This window comes from Anabrus simplex, chromosome 7 (genome assembly GCF_040414725.1).
Source record: "Anabrus simplex isolate iqAnaSimp1 chromosome 7, ASM4041472v1, whole genome shotgun sequence".
In the NCBI taxonomy this organism is placed as follows: domain Eukaryota; kingdom Metazoa; phylum Arthropoda; class Insecta; order Orthoptera; family Tettigoniidae; genus Anabrus; species Anabrus simplex.
The window spans coordinates 235,585,942-235,606,888 of NC_090271.1; the positions used below are offsets into that span (position 1 = coordinate 235,585,942).

The following is a 20,947-nucleotide window of genomic DNA, read 5'->3' on the forward strand; positions in this document are numbered from 1 at the left end:
CCCCTTAAGTGGATTTTCCAAGAAATGTGTTCAATTATTTTTATAAGAGATTCCATGTACCAATTTTAACGTCTGTAGCATCTTCATTTTCTGAGATATATGTATCCTCATATAAAGAATTCAACTCTTTCCTCACTACTTTTCACCCCCCCCCCCCCCCCTCTAGATTTTCTAAAAACAAAAATTTGTGTTCTTTCATTTTTAAAGGAGATTCCAAATACCACTTTTCATGTCTGTAACATGTTAGGTGTTTGTGATATATTGTAAATAATTTCGTTGCTGTATAATCCTGGAGCTGACGTTGCCATGGTTACGGTAGTTCATTTCTTTATCCGATTCCTAGAGCAGGGGATGTGTGGAGCCAATATCTACAAAACGGTTGATTTTAGGGCCTTAAAACATCGTTTTCGGGCCCGTAGAGCTTACCGAGTTTTGTTCTTTGCGTCATGGGGCTTAAAATGAGCTTTGTCTCGTCCTTGTAAGACAAATTCGATTTCGCCTATATTAGCCTATTCTTTTTTTAAATTTTCATATCTCCCCACGTCGCCTCCCCCCTCGAATTGTTTTGAAAATAAAATACAGCCCATGTTACTCACTGGCAATGTAGCTTTCTATAAGTGAGGTAATTTTTAAAATCGGTTCAGTAGTGTTTGAGTCTATCCGTTCCAAGCAAGTATACAAATTTTTCCTCTTTATAATATTAGTATAGATATAGAACGCAAATGTCACCGTCTTAGGAATCGAGTTACGTAAGAGCATTAAGAACTTCTGAAAATGCATTTATTCAATTTGACAGACTTCCCTGCTTGAAGAAATATTTTAAATGTCACTACGGTTGCTCTCACAAACCTTTTGGGCGTTATATTTTTATTGTATGGAAATTAATTTGTTGGTTTAGTTTTCGAAACTCGCGCCTGAACTTATGCAACCGTGCGTTGTTAGCTACTTGATGCTTTTTGTGGCAGCTCAACCTCACCAAAGTAATTATTGTTATATTTTTATTCGTATATTATTGACAACCAATAAATCTGACAATGTACACTTATTCAAGTGCCGAAAGGAAAAACACTGATATATACAGATCTATTTCCCAACGTGGAATAAAAATAACGTCAACGTTCTAATGGTTATACAGCGAATAACCGACATGATTTACATATCATTATAAAGCGTATATTATATGTGTGAAAATAAAACCTCATTGAATTTTCTACCTCTATTGAAGTCTGGGCCTCGGAAGTAACGAAAAGTAAAGACTCTTTCTGTGTTGCAGTTAGGAAGATATTATATATATATATAATCTTCCACTTTTTCTCCGATTTGACATGGCATGTCAAATACCACAAGAGCTGAGCTTTCTATTAAATCTGGGAAATAAAGATAAGTATGTAAACGTCTACCATCGGTGGTACATTAAAGTGGCACCTATAGCCTGTGTACCATCGGTCGTAAAGGCTGCTCTTGCGCTGTGCTGACTAGACTACGTCTTGGCTTAGGTTCTCGAGGGGGGTCCTGGGTTCTATTCATTGCCTGGCTGAGGATTTTTAATTGTGAATGGTTAATTCCCTTATCTCGGGGACTGAGCGTTTGTGCTCTCTCAACAAACCCACAGCTCATACAACACCATCCTCCACTACACGAGCATACGCAATCAGCTCCCAATCTAGTCACTTGAATAATAATAATAATAATAATAATAATAATAATAATAATTATTATTATTATTATTATTATTATTATTATTATTATTATTATTATTATTATTATTATTATTATTAATAGTAAGGCTACCGAATGTGCATTACGTCTAGGCAACCCTCCCCACTTAACACTACTTGGAGCGAGAAGTAGAAGCGATTGAAAGTATCGGTTAAAAAAGCGGGAGGAAGGCTGTCTCTCGCCGCCTTTTACGACAAGCAGGATGCACCGTCGTTACTGGCAAGCTGCAAAGTACAGCATGCATATCTTCAGAATTTCAGTTCTTATTGAAATTGTCCTTAATTTGAAACATCTTATTTACGCGGACACATTTCCCAAGTTCAGCTCCTACTGTGTTTTGCTTCCAGCAGCTTTGTGAGCGTGGACCAAACCTCCGAACAAGGCCACTTCAGAAAACTTCCTGCCGTCATCGACTACTCTTGAACAACCCCTGCTCTCTTCCAAAACGCAAGCAAAGCTCTTACCTTTCTCTAGGCGATTTCTTCAGTGTTATTTACCCTGTGATTGCGTTTCCCGTCTTGCTTTCCATAACACACGCTGCCCCGTATCAACGACTGTATTATAGATCTGCAGTAGCCTACTGTCCCCAGTTCTTACTTCTTCTCTGTATTCTAATGAAAACTACTCAATAATAAAGGAGTCTGTTAAGTCATCGGCTCGGAGGTTGTTTGGATCCTCAAATCGCAAGGAAATCGCCAAGTATATCATGCGTACTACGAAAGATGAGGAGGGAGGTAGTATGTCATTCTTTCGTCCCCAGGCCAGAAAGTGCTATTACAGCACTACTGACGCTATATCAGCCGCAGGCTCTACTCTGCTCTGAATGTCATTACTCATAACCACAACTGACTGAGACTTACGTGGAAGCTACATTTTGCCCTGTCCTGTGCCAAGGGAACTAGCGACGTTAGTTGTTGGTAGCCAACTTACAAATGAACCCGCGCTCTTATGTCATGTTGGGTAGCTTTTGATGAAAGCTTACTTTCGTTTATGTCACACTTGTTATTTCAAGCTGTCCTAGTTCCCGATGTACACACATGCGGTCAAAGTACGCGACATAATAATGCCTATTATTAGTATGTACGCTTGACTGACATTTGATTAAGGCCTGACTGTACGAATACTGAAGCTCAGATCCAACCCCCATAAGTTTAAAGAATGGACTCTTACTCCATCTACGTGTCTCACTCTGATCCTTAACTTTAACGGTATGAATATGAGCGATGCTAGTAAAAGGTTTGTAATGCAACCACTTTCTGTAATGAATCTTGGCAGACTAGTAACCAATAGCACACACTGCCTCAATAAAGAAAACAATGGAAAACTACAGTATATCCATCTCATTTTCCTAGTACCCCTATGCCGTGAATGGTTCTCTTGTGAGCCAGCACAGCAGTTCTTGTTCGTGTATACTGCTGTCACATTGCCGATGTTCTATGCCGGTTCTAAATGCTATGAGCTTATCGATGAGATTTTGACGACACAGAAATTCAATCATATAAATACGGGATGTCGTTCATCGCTCCCACCTTATCAAAGACGTGCCTTGTATAGGTATCACCAGTCCGATATCTAGCGAAAGGCCTAGGATTAGCAAGGTAGCGGTCGGCATATCTCCAGCATTCGCCATTAGAATTTGTATGAATACAACCGGGTGCCTTTCGTGTTCCCCACGGGCGCGGCTGTTCTTACTAGGCTGCTGGATAGAGTCCTCTCCGATATCAAATTTGAATATCTGTACCATAATCTTGACGATGTCGTTGTGTTTTCTGAAATATTTGAAGAACACCTAGATCATCTTAAGGAAGTCCTAAATCGTCTTCGTAAGGCTGGGTTGATAGTTAAGTTGTCCAAGTTAAGTTTGCTAAGCCTTCCATGTCATTCTTAGGGCATAATGTGTCGCCCGATGGTGTTTCTATCGACCATTCTAGAACGCAGGCTAGACAATAATGTTATTAACTCAGAAATAAAGAGAGGAGGAGGTGCAGGTTAGAAAGAAGTAGAGCTGGAAATGGTAAAGAGAGATTTTTAATAATAACGTTGTTGGTTTTTAGGTCCCACTAGTTATTTCACGGTTTTCGGGGACGCAGGAATTCTTTTACGTGTCAGTAAATCTACCAACGTCAACGGCCATACCATGTTGAATACACCGGTTCTCGTCCAATCGCCTCAGTTAAGCAACATTGGGCGTAGTCAGTACTTGGATGGGTGACTGCTTGGGAACACCACGTGCCGTTGGCTCAATTCCCTTGTCCGGCCGGTGTAGGGGGAAACGCGTCCGCCTGTCACCCGGCGGCCCCGGGTTTGATTCCCAGCCGGGTCAGGGGTTTTAATTGTAAATGATTAATATCCCTGGTCTGGGAACTGGGTGTTTGTGTCGTCCTTAATGTTCCTTTCCTCACATTCAACACTTTACACTTCCGCCATTTCCAAATACACGCAGGTTTATAACATATGGTGCAAAGCAGGGGCAAAAGATCTTCTTAGGTCGACGCCCCAAAAAAATAGCATTTTAAAAATATCTACAGACACGAGGCTGACGTATTTGAACACCTTCAAATACCACCGGACTGAGCCAGGATCGAAACCCCCCAAGTTGGGGTCAGAAGGCCAGCGCTCTACCATCCGAGTTACTCAGCCGGCTAAGGAGAGATTGAAGGACTTACTATGAAATTGAGTTTAGCAAAATAATCAGCTAATGATAACATGATGGCAAATATTATTGTCAGTCCTATGAATTTTAGGCAATAAGGAAGGATGTGTACAGGTACTTTACGGCTATAAAGGGATCATTAATGAACAACGGGAGTGCATTTCTGAGGATGTTCAAACGGCAGAAGTATTCAATCAGCAGTATGTGAAGGAGGATAGATATAAGGATCATCACCATTTATCTGCATTTAGGGCTGTCACCCAGGTGGCAGATTCCCTATCAGTTGTCAGGTTTGTGCACCTTAAACCCATCAAGTTGCCTGTTATCTTCAGAGATGAGCCGTACACATAGGATGCCATGCTTCTAATCCTTAACATTTTCATAGCTTACGCATTCTTCTTTCACCAGAATGAATACTCCCCTCCTTTCGAATCTATCCTGTGTCTACGATAAACACTCCACTTCCGGGAGAAACTTTCCGCATCCATATCACTTCTTATCCATGATTCAACTCCTATTACATTATATGATAAATATAAATCTATTTAATTACGTAATTCTATTCCTTTCCTTACAATACTTCTACAGTTTAACACTTCTTAATCCGTTTACCCTTTAGGGTTGGTTTTTCCCTCGGACTAAGCGAGTGATCCCACCTCTACCACCTGAAGGGCAGTGTCCTGGAGCTTCAGACTTCAGGTCGAAGGATACAACTATGGAGGAGGACCAGTACCTCGTCCGGGTGGCCTCACCTGCTATGCTGAACAGGGGGTTTGTGGGGGATGGGAAGATTGAAAGGTATAGACAAGGAAGAGGGAAGGAATCAGCCGTGGCCTTAAGTTAGGTACCATCCCTGCATTTGCCTGGAGGAGAAGTGCGAAACCACGGAAAACCACTCCGAGGATGGCTGAGGAGGGAAACGAACCCCCCTCTACTCATTTGACCACCCGAGGCTGAGTGGACCCCGTTCCAGCCCTCGTACCACTTCTCAAATTTCGTAGCAGAGCCGGTAATCGAACGCGGGCCCGGTGGCAGCTAATCACACTAACCATTACACCGCACTAAAAACTTTATATCATCTTTACGTGACTTTCAGCTCCCTATGCTCTCGTCACCGCTCTCTAGCCCACCCCGTTTCTTTGTATAAAGATTCTTATATCCCTTAAAGATCCCTATATCCCTTCTAAAGAAACCTCCTAACTTATATGTACCACTGTGGTTCAAATGAAGATCATCCGAGCGTAGATCCCCATTACGATCTACAAATCTCATTCCCAGTTCACCGCATTCGCACTTCATAGTCCCATTTAAATCACCGATCGCCTTACAGGCAGTATCATTCCTACACAGTATCCCAATGTCCGATTCGTTGGCTGAACGGTCAGCGTACTGGCCTTCGGTTCAGAGGGTCCCGGGTTCGATTCCCGGCCGAGTCGGGGATTTTAACCTTAATTGGTTAATTCCAATGGCACGGGGGCTGGGTGTATGTGTTGTCTTCATCATCATTTCATCCTCATCACGACACGCAGGTCACCTACAGGTGTCAAATAGAAAGACCTGCACCTGGCGAGCCGAACCCTTCCTGGGATATCCCGGCACTAAAAGCCATACGACATTTCATTTCAGTATCCCAATGACCAAAATTTCCGCCCCCTATACTTCTCCCGTGCTGCATTAACAGATCCAACTCATCCCCAACTACTGTATGTTGTTACCTATTCCTTCTTGCCTTAAATTCCTTACCAATACCTCCCCTCAACTCCTGAACTTTCCACGTGAGTAGATCCCTTGAGCATCAGTTTCCTTCCTCTTAAAACACTAGCCCACCTGTCTTCCACAACGTCTTCCCTTCTTTCCCGCGTAATAAAATGACTACACTAGATGTTCAACCAAAACAGTAGAAATATAGTTAAAATTAAATACTTAAATTATTCAGTAGATTAGTATATTGTCCGCCTCCGTAGAGTAGTGGTTAGCATGATTAGCTGTCACCCCCGGAGGCCCGGGTTCGATTCCTGGTTCTGCCATGAAATTTTGAAAAGTGGTACGAGGGCTGGAACGGGGTCCACTCAGCCTCGGGAGGTCAACTGAGTAGAGGTGGGTTCGATTTCCACCTCAGCCATCCTCGAAATGTTTTTCCGTGGTTTTCCAATTCTCCTTCAGGCAAATGCCGGGATGGTACCTAACTTAAGGCCACGACCGCTTCCTTCCCTCTTCCTTGCCTGTTCGTTCCAAACTCCCCATCCCTCCACAAGTCTCCAAGTGAGGCCGTCTGGGCGAGGTACTGGTCATCCTCCCCAGTTGTATCCCCCGACTCAAAGTCTCACGCTACAGGACACTGACCTTGAAGCGGTAGAAGTGGGGATCCCTCGCTGAGTCCGAGGGAAAAACCGACCCTGGAGGGTAAACAGATTAAGAAAGAAAGAAAGAAAGAAAGAAAGAAAGAAAGAAAGAAAGATTATTATATTTGTTTTCTTACTACATGCTACAATATACAATGTACAAGCTGTTGGATGTTAGCACGAGTGGTATAGACTACACTGAATATACTCCCTATTTAACTTACTTTTGCAAAGATCATAATGGGATGTAGAGAAGCCTACTGAATTACTTTAAATATATAACACGAAGTTACTACTTAAAAAACCTACTGATCAGAGCACGTACGTATTGAATCCAATGTGGCAGCTCAACAATCTCAACTGCTAGCCCTATTGAAACTGCTCTTGGAGATCAATAATCCACTTTGGAGGAATATGTAAACTGGATTTCCTACCAAAATATTTTTGTAAATCTTCTTCCAAATTCCAGCGGTTTTCTAGAAAATAATTTCCATGTTGGCTTATGATGCACGCCGGCTCCGCGATCTACGGGTAGCGTGCCTGCCTCTCACCCGGAGGCCCCGCGCACAATACCCGGATTTTTACATTGGTTCGAGGCTCGCTCAACCTACGTGATTACAATTGAACAGCTATATGACGGTGAGACAGCGGCCCCGGTCTAGAAAGCCGACAGGATTCATCGTGCCGACCACATGACACTTCGTAATCTGCTGAACAGCGGTCTCTTGGTAGGCCAAGGTCAGTCAGAGACGTAGTGCCATTGGTAGGGGGTTATGATGCAGGCTCTATCGGATAAAAACGAAAAGAACGCGTAAACTCTTAGTCGTATCCAGAAATGAGAGCGTGATACAGGTGGGATGCACATTCTCACTCTTAGTTGAGGCGGGGTACATTGCAGGTTAGTGAGACACGAACACAGGTCCTTACCAAGTCACATTTCTAATGTAGACTTCAAGTCTTGAGCGCTATGTCTGTAATGGTGATAGAATTTTTACAAAAGAGTCAGTTGCAGTCCACGTACTGAGCCGCAGGTAGGTCTACATACACACACAGGCACAGAAAGAAGTCACAAGAAGTTTACTGAGAACGACGCTGTCCTGAAGCTAAGGCCTGTGACCTTAAAGAGCTGGGGTCTTAAGGTGTAGTTGACCGTCACCCTCCCAGTGTGGCGGCACAAAGGGGGACACTGCCTGCGTTTGCCCTCCTCTTCAGGAGGACACATCACACTCGTTCACTTCTCGGCGTCAAGTAATTACCCTTTAACAAGAGCTTCCTTAGGTCACACTGCACCGGACAAAAGTTAGAGATGGAGAGGTTCGCAAAGGATTCGAAGTAGACGAAGTTTCAGTTCAAGCCCCGTGTCCCGGAGCACACTTTTCCACCAATTATCGTTGCTTGTGTATAGTCCAATAGCTCGGTGTGGGGCAGCTTATGGAGAGACCCTCCACAAATGCATATGTCCTGTAATTTTCGTCTTATCAACCCGAAATTTTAGTCCTTGATTGCTATGACTGAAATAAACGACACGTTACATTCTTTGCCTGAGTAGAACAAGTATTTACGAAACTTTGGCATCTGAAAATATAGTCCATTTTTTAAATATCCCATAAGCACCCATGTTTTTAAATTCCCTTTATATCACGCCGACATAGGTAGGTCGTAAGGTGACGATTGGATAGGTAATGGCTAGAGGTTGGAAGGAAGCGACCGTGGCCTTAATTGAGGTAAAGCCCCAGCATTAGCCTGGTGTGAAAATGGGAAACCACGAACACCAACGGTGGGATTCGAACCCACTAACTCCCGAATTTAAGCGGAACCGTGCCAAAGTTAAGATGGTCGAGTGTCGCGCTACATTTTCTGCCCCAGTGGAGAACTATTGGACGTGGGCACAGTGATGATGAGGCTCCGGTCAGCCGCTGTATTGACGTCACGTCGAGGTCTCTACCTCAACTTCGTTTTGCCGTACCCATACGGGCTAGATACTTTCGCACGGTCCGTCCAAACTTATGGCCGGGACCCCGACACAGCACTCTTCGATTTATTTTCACACGGATATGTTTTTGGGTTCGCGGTCTATCTGGAAACAGTGTAAGCAATTCAGCGTGGACAGTTTTGCACGGAAACAAAATCGACAACTTCGTAACCAGGCAACCGGTGTACGTCACATAGATGGAGTGATGCTGCTGCTGATGGTAATGGTGATTATTATTGTTTTAAGAGGAAGTACAACTAGGCAACAATCCTCTAGGGCCAGGAAGGGCTTGAAAATGAAAGACTCCCTAGGCATCGGGTGCTCTAATACCGTTGGGGTCGGAAAAGATCACGAGCTGACCAAGGGATAGGATAGATGAAACTGAGGAGCCTGGTAAGTGGAAGCAATGCCAGGACTCAGCTAAGGGCCGCGTGGTCGCCAACTCACACACGAAGTTGAGAGCCTTTGGGGCCCCTTGTAGTCGCCTCTTACGACAGGAAGGTGATACCGTGGGTGAGTTTGGTGGACGGTAATAGATGTTTTCGAAAGATGTTGGCGTTAGACCTCTAGTGCCAATGTTCCTGATGCATACAGCAAATTTGAAAAGATGAGAGCATTTTTAAATCGTTTTGTCATCCTATGATCTCTCCAGATTGTTGTTAATCTTACAACAGCAGCCCTTGCCATCTCAGTTATTGCGTATGTCACGTGCAGAGTTCCACAGTGCAAAGCTGCTTCCTGACATCAATAATGTAGCAGACGTAAGTAAGGCTCGTCACCGCTCTCTGTCGGGATCGAATCCGGCACAGGTCTATGTCGTACGATGGTCTCTAGATATACATTTCGTGTTTACCAGGAAAAAGTAATTACCCGAACAGACATCTACCTGGTGGAATAAAACAGAACGTACTCTAAACCAAAGACGGGCACAATTCCGCTCAATGAGGAACGCTCCAACTCAGGCAGGTAAAGGAGCAGAGTACAGCCTAGCAGCTGCTTGCACGACTCTCAGTTACAACTAGTAAAGGGGCGCGCATCTAAACGGATTTCAACTTTTAATTGTGCCGAATATCTCGTTATATTCATCCCCCTGCGTGAAGGGAGAATAACACCCACGTTACCCGCTGCCTATGTAAGAGGCGACTAAAAGGGGCTCCAGGGGCTCTGAACTTTGGAGCGCGTGTTGGCGACCACGGGGCTCTTAGCTGAGTCCAGCACTGCTTCCACTTACTTGTGCCATATTCCTCACTTTCATCTACCCGATCTGACCTCCTTTGGTCAACTTTTCCGACCACGACGATATTAGGTATCTGGGCCTAGGGAGTCTTTCATTTTCACGCCCTTCGTGGTCCTTGTTTTTCTTCGGCCCATACATTCATTTTCGGAAGTGTCGGACATCTTCCATTTTTTCTCTCTGATAATGTTATATAGAGGATGGTTGCCTAGTTGTACTTCCTCTTAAAACAATAATCACCACCACCACCACCGCTCTGTTCTTACAGCGCTCGTGCCGTTAGTTCAAGGGGCGGAACTTTCTCTATGCCCACCTATGGTATAATCATAAACGTATGCAGTCCATAGTGCCCCGCTCAGTGGCTATCTGGTAAGCGTGCTGACGTTTGGTCCAGCGGGTCCTGGGTTCCATTTCCAACCGGGTCAGGGATTTTAATCTCGACTCTTCAATTTCTCTGGCTCTGGAACCGGGTGTGTGCGCCGTCTTCAACATTATGTTTCATCCTACGCAGGGCCCTTCATCACAGGTGCGGACGTTGTGCACAGGGCCTTTCCACATGCCATACGCCAGTATTACCAACATGCGAGAGTCCTCGCGTATCACGAAAACTGCTGCCAACAAAAGGATAACTGTTAAATAATGTTGTAATGGCAAGCAGAGTGGCAACTCAACAAATAAACCAGTCGTCCGCCAAGGCAACTGCTGACCAGGTGGCAGATGGTCAGCGCGACGTCACATCACTTGCCCTGACGACCAGACAGACCAAGAGTCCCCTATACCATACAGCTCAACGGCAACAGTAATGGCGAAGCTCCTCCTTCCACAATTAACGACGGCGACTATAATTACTCGCAACTCTTTCCAAACAAGTTCAACATTTGGAACACGACCGGGAAGCGAATCCAATCAGACACAAAACCGCTAGAGCTCACATGGGCTTTGGTCTACTAACTGATGATGTGGTGACGCATGGCTAGCGCAAATAATCATCTCGGCCATTATTCTTGCCTTTCAAGGCCGGGACCGCTAGCTCACTGTCAGATAGCTCCTCAATAATGTTCTCGTCTAAGCTGAGTGGACATGAAACCAGCTAATCCCTGAACTGGGCGCGAATGAAACCCGGGACCTGGTCGGTTCCTGGTAGAAGAACACAGTGAAAAATATCTGCTAGGAGGGCGCTCCGTCATGGCAGCTGTTTACCGATTACTGGGGGATTATGTGACCTCAGAGAGCAACAACTAGCAGGGGAGGGCTGGCTGTATTTTATTACTAGTTGCCAAGTAAACAGTTCCTCGTTCTGTCAATAGAGGGGAGGAGCTCTGATCGATATCTTCACTTTCTTAATTACTTTGGTAATGGACCCCCCTCTCCCTTCACCTTTTGTGCTTCTCACTTGGTGACGTCATCATTTCCCCGTCGATCAGTCGTTGATCAGAATAACAATGGCCCAGTGTCCTTGATCGGGAGATATCTGATCTGCGAAAATGAATCGGTCCATTCTGAACGGAGATTGCTAATGAAGTAATATCCAGGAGAAGTGAGTTGGAGCGCTACCATCGTTCATCCCATGCTGGTTCAAATAAGAGCAAACGGTTGTTAAACCACCACAGTAATTCTCCCTCTATCCGTCATAATATCAGAGGTGTGTGAAGTCAAAGCCTTACTGACTCCATTAAATTACCGGTCAGTGGATATGGAATTCTCGTTTGTCTAAGCACGTTTCCGAAAAATGCACAATTGAAAATATTTATTTTAATTTCATTTTGAAATCACACAAAAATTATATTATGTTCTTACTCAGTGAGACGCGCACTTCAAGATAAGTGTTACAAAATCGCACTTTTGTTCCTGCTACGACCATTGTCCTTATTTGAGCTGAATGACTTCGTTGGTTTCTCACCGAAGAGACCGTACTTCGAATTCAAATGTGTTTTTCGTTGACATTAAAGTAGGAAAGGAATAAAGCCAGGACAAGGCCTGGTCACCCCAACAAGTACCAAGGGTCGATATTTTTGACGATCTGGACGATTCTGTAGCGCCAGTGTCGAAGTATTATACCTGTATGATCGAAAGTTGGAACATATCAGCTAAACTCCCAAGCTCGGAAAAGAGCTAACCCTCATGTAAGCTTCCTCTGGGCTTCGGGAACCCAAGATCTCAAGTTCAACCCACCAGCGGTAGCCACGTTTTTGAAGTGTGGGGAAAGGTCCATTCGGCAATCAATGTCACATGCTGGTGACACATTTAGTGTCTATCCAACAAAATGAATTCAAACTCCAACCTACAGAGATCCGTTTCTTCACCGTTTGGTAGAGTAAAATGGAACGTCACACTTGACACGTAGGTAGCATCTTCCTATCTATCTATCTATCTATCTATCTATCTATCTCCTATGGTTTTCTCCATCAAATGGGTTCCACTATCCGGCTACACTTTTACCATTTGGCCCTATCTAGGACGTCTTGAGGGTTGAAATCCACAGAGCGCATGTCTTCCATGCTGTTGTCCATTCACCGCTTTGGTGGCTTCCCTCGTGGTTTCCACCCACCTAGGCCACGCTGGAGAACAATTTTAATTACTGAATTGGCGTTGCTTCACATGACATGGCCATAACACCGGAGTCGAACCTCTATCGCTTTCTCCAGGGCCACGTCAAGTCTGACATGGTGCAAGAGATTCAGCCCCAGTGACCATCTCCATCGCATGGAGGAGCTGCCGATGTTTCCTTGTCAAACGGCGACGTTCTACTCCATAGAGAGCAACTGGTCTTAACGTTGTCTTGTACATTTTAGCCTTCAGGTATTCGGACATCTTTTTATAGCAGAGGACTACAGTTACCTGTCTCCACTTGGACCCTCATCCGTGTGTCAAAGCTAGTATCATTATCTGATGTTATCAGAAATCCGAGATATTTAAAATGAGTAACATTTTTTGTAAGTTCTGACCACAGATGATAACGGTGCTATTGGTTTGAAGGCCACATTCTAGTTATTCTACCTTTTGAGTCTTGAGACGAAGCCCATTCTCACCCTGCCTCTGTTTCCAGTTCTCCACCTGGTGCTGAAGTACAAGGCTGCACTTTTGTGAAAGCACCACATCAGGCGCAGTGTCCAGCGATAAGGACGCTGATTGCCAGATGTTGCCGTGCCCATACAAACGTTCAAGAGTAGGGGCGAGAGGGATGAAATCTGATAAGCTCCGACAGTGTTGTTAAAAGATGGTTAGACCCCAGCTTGACATTGAATCACGCTTGTGATATTACGGTACAAAAATAAGATCCATCCTACATATTACTTTGTGGCTGTGAAGTGCTCGCGTTATGAAATCGTGTGAGGCCAGATCGAAAGATTTTTCCAGGTCTTTCCACCAACAGAAGAGTGGTATCTGTGGTACTAATTCCTCTGAAAAAGCCGCACTGATTTCTTGTTATGGAGACAAGACATCTTTAGTACTCTTTCAAATATCTTGAGGATATGGCATAGAAATTACTGCATACTATGGCATGCCCCCTCCCTTTCCAAACTGACACAGTCGTGCTGGAGGTCCTCACACCGCGAAGCTTGTTCTCAACTGCGATATGACTGAATAGCGTGACAGGGAATTCCACGCCAGGCTGCTCAAGCATCTTCAAGATATCGGCTGGTACATCGTCAGGGCGGGTACTTTCACATTCTTTATTTTCTTGAGGCTAGCATCACTTCTTCGTATGTGAATAATGATGCAGGCGTGGGACGAGGACTCAACATTGATGCATGTGGAAACTTCGTTGCAGGCGGCAGCAAAGTAATCAGTCCATCGTTGGTGGATGGCTGATGGTTCTTTCAATATGTAGTTGTCTGATCCTTTGATTTATTTTTATTTATTTATTGTCTTGTTTTATATGGCGGGACTCAGGCTATGATGCCTGCTATTCTGTCCGACCATACATACACCTTCATGAAGAGTTAAATATACACTAAATTATCGACAGTTTAATATCTTAAAGTATCACTTAAATGTTTTAATTAACCTAATAACTTAGCTATGATCTAATCCTACTATGTTATAAGAAATTATTATTATTATTTATTAACCAGATTTGACAGAGTTTCCTAAAGCGGAGGTGGTTTGACACGCTCCTAAGTTCAGCAGGTAGGGGATTTCAAATTCGGCTGGCGGCGACTACAAATGATCTACTGTAGCCAGTTGAGCGGTGAATGGGAATGCTTAGTACTGCGGTGGATGATGGTCTGGTAGGAATACTAGAAGGTGATGCTAGGTAATGGAATTGTGTGGCAAGGTATTCAGGTGTTCTAAGGTTCAGTATACAACGTAACATGGTCAATATATTACATGGAACGATTACGGTGTGTCTAGTTAGTCGTACAAATCCTTGTAGTCCTTTGCCGCAGCCAACGTTCTCTTCGCTGCCAATTTCAGCGGACGTTAGCTTTCAAGACGTGTATTCCACCAGGTCCTGAAAGGCTAACTTTTTTCATTAATGGCCCATTGAACTTCCTCGTTCCACAAATACGTTTGATTATCATTAAATTTTGGTACTGACTTTATTTTACCGAAAGTATCAACAGCAATCCGATGTATCAGTTCGACAGCATTGGTCTACGTTTCTTCCGCTAATTCCCCTCGCTTCAGAGAGAAGTTTATCAGGGCATTTCTTGTTGGAATTGATTTTCCACCATCTAATTCGTTCAGGTCCGGTCTTCGGTGTCCGAGTCTGCCTCAGTTGGTTCATTCGGACTTTTAGCACGAGCAAGTCTAGATGACGTAAAATAGGAATAATAATTATTATTATTATCCGACTCATTGGCTAAATGGTCATCATTGGGGTCTTCAGTTCAGATGGTCAAGGGTTCGATTGCCCGTTGGGTCGGGAATTTTAATATCGTGTGATTATTTCTTCTGGCTCGGGCACTGGATGTCTGTTTTGTCCGTACACTCTCCCCTTCGCACTCAGACAACACACCACACTGCCAATCACCAAAGAAATACGCAATAATGATCACATCCCTCCACATTGGGTTAGATCAGGAAAGAGCATCCAGCCGTAAAACAGGGCAAATTCACATGTGCAATACAGTTCGCACCCGCGACCCCAAAGATGTGAGAAGAGTGGTAGAAGGTGTTGATGGTTTTTATTATTATTATTATTATTATTATTATTATTATTATTATTATTATTATTATTTTAACCTTTGGCTGATGGAGGGGCTCCCTAGTAGAGCGGTAAAGGCGTTTTCGGTTCACCCAGAAGGAGGTGGGTTCGATTCCCCGTCAAGTTTAAGAAACAAGATTTCTACTTCTGGAGCGACGTTCGCTCGGCTTACAGTTCCAAGTCAGTTCAAGGGCGGTCGGTCATAGAGTTGCCGCTCTATCCCACTTAGTGACCTTCCGCTCCTCCAAGAGCCTTCATGGCCTCTGCGGAGATAGCTGGTCGACACTTCAGTTTTACTGCCTGGTGCCGTTTGAATGAAGAGTTGTATTTTAACACTAACTCAAATGCCAGAGGAATCAGCTGGGGTTTTTTTCGTGTGGCTATTTCTAGCCGGGTGCAGCCCTTGTAAGGCAGACCCTCCGATGAGGGTGGGCGGCATCTGCCATGTGCAGGTAACTGCGTGTTATTGTGGTGGAGGATAGTGTTATGTGTGGTGTGTGAATTGCAGGAATGTTGGGAACAGCACAAATACCCAGCCCCCGAGCCATTGGAATTAATCAATGAAGGTTAAAATCCCCGACCTGGCCGGGGATCGAACCCGGGACCCTCTGAACCAAAGGCCAGTACGCTGACCGTTCAGCCAACGAGTCGGACAGAGGAATCAGCTAAACGCGGCTAATGTGTTTGGCCAGACCGAGAGTCGAACTCGGGACCGTCTGAACCGGAAGCCGGTGCGTAGGAGCTGGTTGGCACCCACGTGCAAGTAATGTGTTATCTTCTGGTTCATCCTGGTAGGGATGAGTTCCAAATAAAACCCAGTTAGGCGAACTCTTTTAAAACGTGCATCGCCCTTTTACTCAGCATGATGAACCAGATACTTGAAAATTACACCAAATTGTTTAGAGAACATGGCTGTATTGATACTGATGACATGGTGAACAATGTCAACTAAAATTCAGTTTGAGCAAGACCATATATTATCCAGCATGTCAACGTGAATTGAATTATAACTTCGTACATTCGGATGTATAAAAGTTCTTTCTTTCTTTCTTTCTTTCTTTCTTTCCTTCTTTCTTTCGTAATCTGCTTACCTTCCAGGGTTGGTTTTTCGCTCGGACTCAGCGAGGGATCTCACCTCTACCACCTCAAGGGCAGTGTCCTGGAGCTTCAGACTTTGGGTCGGGGGATACAACTGAGGAGGATGACCAGTACCTCGCCCAGGCAGCCTCACCTGCTATGCTGAACAGGGGCCTATGTGGGGGATGGAAAGATTGGAAAGCATGGGCAAGAAAGAGGGAAGAAAGCGGTCGTGGCCTTCAGTTAGGTACCATCCCGGCATTTTCCTGGAGGAGAAATGGGAAACCATGGAAAACCACTTCCAGGATGGCTGACGTGGGAATCGAACCCACCTTTACTCAGTTGACCTCCCGAGGCTGAGTGGACCCCGTTCCAGCCCTCGTACCACTTTTCAAATTTTGTGGCAGAGCCGGGAATCGAACCCGGGCCTCCGGGGGTGGCAGCTAATCACGCTAACCACTACACCACAGAGGCGGACTGTATAAAAGTTACCTAATAAATTGAGGCACTCACCTAAAATGATGTACGAGTAGCATAATATATTATGATGTGTGTTCGTAGTTAGATGTAAAATATTTGTACTTTTACCTTAGGTTTAGACCTGGAAGTCTTTCCAGCAGCGCTGAGGTCTGTCTCACGTTGTGCCGGAGGTCAAGGCTTCTTTTCTTGGAGAGCTTCATTAATTGAGGATGTAAATTTCAGACTAGTTCTTATTTTAGTGTCGGAAATTTCCTTACGTACATCACCGTCAATATCACGTTGTGTCGTCATTTCACAAGCAAGTCAGAGACACTTTGTGAATAAAGTTCAAGCACTGTTAACTCTAGATATACAATACATAGTGACAAGTTGTGGAACTCTCTCTAGTCGTAGAGCAACCAGTTTTGACTCCAATAAACAACTAGTAGGGCCTAGGCTACATATATGCCTCTGACGTCCGCTGGTAGGAGATTCAGTGATAAACTGAACGTACTCTACGGTCTGTGGGGCTCACATTTCCATCAACAGTGACAAAGACCCGAGAAAGTCAGAGAAGAACTGTAGGAGCAGAGCTGGCAGTCAATTCAGCTATCGAAGAACCCAGCTTGTGAAAGGCTATGATGATAACAAACTACCAGTGAAAGGTCCTTGGAATAGCAGGCATATCACAACGGATTGTGTTCAGTGTAGCAACAGATAAAGATGAAGATAAACCTACTTTTTTTCCAAAACCGAGCGACTGGCTACGTGGTTGAAACACAAAACTCTTAGTTTGCAACGAAACCCCAGTGTCAGCTGTCCTGAGGATGGTTTTTCCATGGTTTCCCACTTTCACACCAGAAAATTAATTAAGGCGTCCGTCTTACTCCTAGCCCCGTCCATCGTCATGGTGTTTGCTTCGATAGGGAGGCGTGCCCCCTGTGGGTGGGGGCGGTAGAATAACACCCACAGTATCCCCTGCCTCTCGAAGAGATGACTAAAAGGGGCCCCAGGGGCTCGCAACTGGGGAGCGTAGGCTGGCGACCACGGCGCCCTTAGCTGAGTCCTGGCATTGTTTCCACTTGTGCCAGGCTTCTCATTTCCATATATCCTATTCGACCTCCCTTGGTCAACTCTTGTTCTTTTCCGACCCCGACGGTATTAATTTTGCGAATCTTAAGGAGTCTTTCATTTTCACACCATTCGTGGCCCTTGTTTTTCTTTGGCCGATACCTTCATTTTTCGAAGTGTTCGATCCCTTCCATTTTTTCCTCTCTGATTAGTGTTATAAGGAGGATGGTTGCCTAGTTGTACTTCCTCTTAAAACAAAAGTCACCACCACCACCATCACCGCCTGTTCCAGTTTTGTATTCCTACCGAGCAAGTGGAAGCACGGTTTGGGTCACGTAGCTGTAAGCTTGCATTCGGGAGATAGTGGGTTCAAACCCCATTGTCGGCAGCCTTGAAGATGGTTTTCCGTGGTTTCTCATTTTCACACCAGACAAATGTTGGGAACTGTACGTTAATTAACCCTACGGCCGCTACCTTCCCACTCCTATCATTTTCCTGTTCCATCGTCGTCATAAGACCTATCTGTGTCGCTGCAACGTGAAGCAAAATTTAAAAGACAGTTTTGTATTCCCAACCTACTGACATCGTCATATCTTCAAGTTCCAAGATATTTAACAGCAGGCTTCCAGCACAGCCTACCCTTTAGACCAAAATAATGATTTCGGTTTGAAATAAAATAATAGACAAATTTGTTCCAGTGGAAGCAGAATGCAATAAGAGAGGAGATATCCGCTAGTGTGGGTGCTCTGATCTACTTGATGCACGTATCGAGGTTTGTAGGCTGCGAGTTAACCTACATGGAGTGACCTTGTTCCGTCTTTCACTACACCTCGCTCCGATTAGGTGCTACCTGCAGGACGTGTGATGCCTAGGAGGTGCATCAGAGATAGTGCTCACCCCATGAAATTGCACATCGAACATGAAGTCATAGTGGTGATTCCCGAGTGGGACAAAGACAACCTATTCACAAGAAAAAGGAAATATATATGATCTGATTTATTTGTTACTAATCTGGCCCAAGGCCATTAGGACACAGAGTAACAATATTTTATATTTTTAACCTACTGTAGGAAACGATGTTGTTGCTTTTAGTTGATGCGAGTTATTAATATCCATACGACATTAACACCATCACCGCCTGTTCCTGTTTTGTATTCCTACCGAGCAAGTGGAAGCACGGTTTGGGTCACGTAGCTGTAAGCTTGCATTCGGGAGATAGTGGGTTCAAACCCCATTGTCGGCAGCCTTGAAGATGGTTTTCCGTGGGAATTTCTTCTGCAGAAAGAAATAGCTGCTAAGACTGAAAAGAGTTGTTCGTGTGCATTTCAACTCAACATCATCATCACCATCATCATCACCGTCATCTAGCAAAGTCTCAGACCGCCTATTCAGTGACGATGTTGGCCTGTCTTTTAACTTGAGAGCGTGGGTTGGTGACCACGTGGCTCTTACCTGAATCCTGTCATTACTTCCACTTACTTGTGCCAGGATCCTCATTTTCTTCTATCCTATTCGACCTCCCTTGGTCAACTCTTGTTCTTTTCCGACGCCGACGGTATTAGGTTCCGAGGCCTAGGGAGTGTTTTATTTTCACGCCCTTCGTGGTCCTTGTCTTTCTTTGGCCGATACCTTCATTTTTCGAAGTGTCGTATCCCTTCCATTTTTCTCTCTGATTATTGTTATATAGAGGATGGTTGCCTAGTTGTACTTCCTCTTAAAACAATAATCACCATCACCACCTTTGTCTTTCCCCAGTGGTTTCATATTGTAGGATTTATCCATTCTCCCAACATTTCTCTATGAACTACAACACATGATTCGTACAAACTAATTGTTTTTTTAACATCCGGTGAATTAAAGTCATTGGAATTCATTAACTGAGGTAGATCATTTAATTCTTCTTCCGGATTGAACCGTGTTGTTGATTTCTGTAAATTCAGTACAGTTTGCCGACGTTTCGAAAGCATTGCAGTATTATTTCTCTAGGCGACTGAAGTACCTCTACTCGGTACGAGCTAATCAGTCTCCCAGGCAGCAATCACACTGTGATATTAATTGTGTTACAGAACGCTCTGATCTGAGACGTGGGTTCCGTGGTTCGAAAATGCACAGGAGATTCTGTATTTATGTTACCAACGATACGAGCCCTAACTCGGAACAACTGCGAGTGTTAACAGCTTTGATGATTCCAGTATTCCTTTATGGAGATGAAACTTGGACAATTACTGCAAGAGACTGCAAAAGAATTGATTTTGAGATGTGGAAAAACAGGAGGAATGGGGGAATCTGGTGGAAGGACAAACGAACTAACAAGTCAGTCGTTCAAGAACTCGGTGTGAAGAGAGATTGTCCAGTATTGGTTCCCTGCGAATCCTGTGGTATTTTGGGCACACAGTTCGGCGAAATTGAAGGACAAAAACAACGAGGAAGAGCTGGACCAGATAACGGAGAAGACTAATTGAATGTTGGGCCAGCTTCTCCGAGATGCCGAAAATCGAGAACGAACAAGACGAAATGACAACTATTTCTGTTGTTGAATTCAGTATTATTGTTATGGTAATACAACATCTAAATGTACCCTAGTTTATTACATTAATTAATTAACTTTTACCAGAGATTTATAATAATTCTTTTATTGATTTTTCAACCCACTAACATCTCTCTCACTGTTTTCAGAGACGCCCAGGTGCCGGAATTTTGGCACATAGAGTCCTTTTCCGGGCCAGTAAACCTATTGACACGAGACCGTTCTGTATGAGCTCCTTCAAATACCACCGGTCCGAACTCACAAGGCCAACGCTCTACCATCTAAAGCCACCCAGGCCGGCTTATTACGAAATAATTAAGCGTTTTTCTTGACATTTAATCATTTCACTTACAGATAACCCGCGTTCCTTCGTATTCGATAATCTGTGCATGATCGCTGTCATTTACTACAAAGCGGAACTATTTCATAATAATAATTATAATAATTTCATTGTTGTCAGTTATCTTTGATGTCTTCTCGTCCGATAACATCCTTGTGAATGAAGAAATACTCTCAAATACTTGTAATAACGTTACAGGAAACAATGGGAACCAGTTCCTTGAAAGAATATTGTAATATATCTACAGGAAAGTATTGTAAATGTGTTTAAGTGTAAGAGAAGGCAGGTGCCCTAACTTCGCCACTTGAAAGAAGACAAATATATGAAATAAAATAAAAACACATTTGCTTAGCGAATAGTGAAGTTCATCTGTTTCATTGAGATTTTTTTTCATTTGTGTA

At 44.1% G+C, this 20,947-nt stretch overlaps 1 protein-coding gene and 1 pseudogene across 1 annotated transcript in view; one reads left to right on the top strand and one right to left on the bottom strand.

The window, feature by feature from the left end:
* Positions 1–20,947, bottom strand: part of LOC136877074 (protein Skeletor, isoforms B/C) — a 421,284-nt gene that overhangs the window by 375,626 nt on the left and 24,711 nt on the right. The window lies entirely within an intron of this gene.
* LOC137501572 (5S ribosomal RNA) lies at positions 3,842–3,960 on the top strand (annotated as a pseudogene).